The sequence below is a fragment of the Littorina saxatilis genome, linkage group LG1 (genome assembly GCF_037325665.1).
Source record: "Littorina saxatilis isolate snail1 linkage group LG1, US_GU_Lsax_2.0, whole genome shotgun sequence".
Taxonomy (NCBI): domain Eukaryota; kingdom Metazoa; phylum Mollusca; class Gastropoda; order Littorinimorpha; family Littorinidae; genus Littorina; species Littorina saxatilis.
Window position 1 is genome coordinate 101079129 of NC_090245.1, and position 3648 is coordinate 101082776.

At 41.4% G+C, this 3648-nt stretch overlaps 1 long non-coding RNA gene across 1 annotated transcript; it reads right to left on the reverse strand.

Annotated features, from left to right (window-relative positions):
• Window positions 1-3291, reverse strand: LOC138947471 (uncharacterized). The gene is made up of 2 exons (XR_011449671.1): window positions 3124-3291; window positions 1-1444 (listed from the first exon to the last, which is right to left on the reverse strand). It is a non-coding gene; the product is annotated as an uncharacterized lncRNA (long non-coding RNA).
• Window positions 3292-3648: the final 357 nt, after the last annotated feature.

The following is a 3648-nucleotide window of genomic DNA, read 5'->3' on the forward strand; positions in this document are numbered from 1 at the left end:
TTTGTTTTTAGTGCATTATGCCTTTTTTATTTTCAACATTTTCCAGTGCATTATCTATGCCTGGGTTTTAAGTGCATTATCTATGCATCTTTGATTATTCAAAAACATGTTACAGTGCATTATCTATGCATTGTTTCAGTTATGAAGACTTTCGCCACAGTGATAATAATAGTCTTACTGCTTTCCTAGCAGTCTACCATTGTCTTCTTCAGTGAAGTGCCTACTTGTAGTTCTTACAACTTGACCTGCCCATGAATTTCCACATGGTACTCTGAACTTTTTGGCTTTCTGCTCTTTGCGAATCATCGACTATTGGTCGATTGTAAAATCGCTGGAAAGTTTTAGCATTCGACCAGCCTGCTGATTTTAATATGTCTTCAATACATACACCAGTTTTTAACATAGCTGATGAGGAAGCACTTCTAAAGCTATGAGCAGTGAACCCTTGGACACCAGCTGACCCCAAAACTTCTTTCATCCAACGAGCTATCGAATCCTTCGATGCTGGCCCATGTGGCCGTCCATAACACAAAATAAGTTTGTCACAGTCTCCACGCACCACTGCAGTCCTTGCAATGTATTCTTTTAAACAGCTTACAACACACAGTTGTTTTTCCTCCTCATACTTTTGGAGATGTATTGGCGCTTGGTGATAACCAGGTCTACTATGCTTGAGTTTATCAACTACATGAATCTTGCATGATCCCTGATTTAAAAACTGAACACATGATAGTCTCAATAAATGAATTGTCTGCACTCTCTGTGCCGAAACAATCAAAAGTAAAGCACACAATTTTAATGTTATTTCTTTCAAGGAGAGTTTGCTATTGTCCTCACTATTTCTGAAAAAATCCAATAGCACAGCCACATCCCAAGTGTTCTTTTGGCGGGGCAATGGTGTTCTCAGCTGAAACACACCTCTTACAAAACGACATATTAATGGGTGTTCTCCCATTTTCTTGTTGTCATCTGTTTGTACTACAGCAGAAATAGCACTCCTGGCTGTGTTAATAGCACTGTAGCCTAATCCAAGGCTAAACAGCCCAGTCAAAAATTCCAAAACTTGCTTTACAGATGCATGAAATGGATCACAGTTCCGTTCAACACAGAAAACTTTCCACCGTGACAAGTAGCTGGAATACTGTCTGTGTGTCCTTTCCCTCCATGATGCACAGATGATGCTGCAAGCTTGTCCATGAATTCCTTGTGCTTCAACTGCATCCCTGATAACATCACTGCCATCAACTGAAGCTTGCTGTGCAGAGGATGTGGTGTCTGCGCGTGGGCCAGACGTAGAACAGTCCTCCCCTTGGGTAGCAGAAGAGGTTTCCTGACGAGGAGCCGCAATAGTTGAGGATACCAAGTTGCTGTAGGCCAGTCTGGGACTATGACAACCCCTTCTGCGTTGTCCTTCTCCAGTTTGACCAGGACCCTCTGAATCAGGCTGAATGGCGGAAAAGCATAAAAGAACCAGTTAGTCCAACTCATCTTAAATGCATCCACTGCAAACGATTCTGGATCTGGTTGCCAAGACACAAAAGTTGCCAACTGGCGATTTAGTCTTGATGCAAAAAGATCAATTTCAGGTTTTCCAACTAGCTCACATATTCTTTTGAAAATCTGTCTGTCCAGCATCCATTCTGTATTATCATTGAATTTTCTGGACCGAGCATCAGCTTGTGTATTTAGCTTGCCAGGAATGTGAGCTACTGTCAGCCAAATATTCCTGTCTTTACACCAGATCCAGATTCTTTTTGCTACATCATTGCAATCTGCAGAATGTGAACCACCCATTTTTTCAATGTATGACACCGCACATGAGTTGTCTGTCAGCACTTTGATATGTTTACCATCAATATCCTTACTAAAGCTTTTCAGAGCATGCTCAATCGCCATCAGCTCTAGAACATTGATATTGTTGTTTCTTTCTGAAACAGACCAACGGCCACCTGTTTGCTTTGGGTGGCAAACTGCACCCCAACCCAAAGTGGAGGCATCTGTTGTTATTACCATTTCAGGTTCAGATCTTTCTATGGGGAAAAAAGCTGAATCTATGTTCTGTAGCCACCAGTCTAGCTCTTCTTCAGCTTCTTTTGATATAACTACCAATGCATCAAAATCCCCTTTTTTCACTTTCAATGCTTCAACCTTAACCTTATCGAGTTGTCTATAGAACAACTGACCCCAAAGCACAGCTGGGAATGAAGCAACAAGCTGACCAATCACTTGCGCTAGCTCCCGAATGGTAATCCTTTTCCTGTTTTTTACACTTCTGCAAGTATTTTTCAGTTTCTGAATTTTTTCTTCAGTCAGACAGACAGACATATTTTCTGAATCTAGCCAAAACCCCAGATACTTTATCTTTTTGAGTGGGGTAAGTTCTGACTTTTCTTCATGGATGATAAATCCAAGGGCTTCAAACAAGTGTACTGTTTCCTGAACATTCTGCAGACAACTCTCATAAGTTTGTCCCTGAAGATAGCAATCATCAATGAATGATGCTGACAAAAAGCCCCTTTTTCTCAGACAAGCATACACTGGTTTCAGTAACTTAGTGAAATATCTTGGGCAGTTACACAACCCGTTTGGGAAGCAGGTGTATTCATACAACTGTTCTCTCCAAATGAATTTCAAAAATTTCCTGAAATCTGGCTTGATTGAGACAGAATAATATGCATGCCTCAAGTCAACTGAAGCCATGTAACACCCTTTTCTCATAAGCCGTATAGCTGACGTCAGATTTTCCATTTTGAAGTGCTCATACGTCACTGACTGATTAAACTCTTTCAGGTTTAGAATCATTCGATATGTTCCATCTGGTTTCATCACCAGGAATACAGGGGATATTATTTCTCCATCTTCACTTTCACATTTTTCGATTACTTTCATTTTCAGTAACTTCTGAACTTCATTGTCCATCTCAGAAAATTGATAACCTTTGATTTGAGTTGTAGGCACTTTTCCTACTTCTAATTCTGATAAATCCCTCAGTGGAATTTCAGCCCCTGTCACCATTTTCAAAATAAAAGGATCTGATGTCAGCTTTCTCCATTCTTCAATAAAGTATTGTATTCTACCCGCAATAAATGGTATCTGAACACTTTTGTTTATTGGATAGCGTACCTTACCGGTCAGGTCTGGCTGTGCATCCTCATTTATGCCGATTTGAATGTCGTGTTGTTCTGCCCTCGGAAGCTTCTCCCCCGGTAGCGTGGATAGTAACCTCTTGCTCGGCCGCGTGTCCAGCCTCGGCCTCTTCTCTGACTCTGGTCGTAGTCCCAGTTTTTTGTCCTGCCTCCTCTGAATGGAAAAGCTTGTCTCCCCTTGATGCCCGAGTGATTGCCATGCCAAGCTTGGATGACGAATCAATGGAGGCGAACACAGATCGCAAATCATCCCCAAACAGTTCTGTTGTCACTGGGATTTCTGAAGAAACGAGTTTCTTGTATTTCTTGTTGAATTGCGGTGCGGACATAATCGACACTCTTCTGTCCATTGACATTTCGTGAGTCGCTTTGAGAATGAGCCCCATTGAATCGGTCAGAGATTTCATTTGTTTTTTCACATCAATGTTTGTTTTCCCAACACACTCGTTCGCTGCACACACAAGAGCGTTCACTGCTGTAAGCAAAATGTGTTGAATTCTTT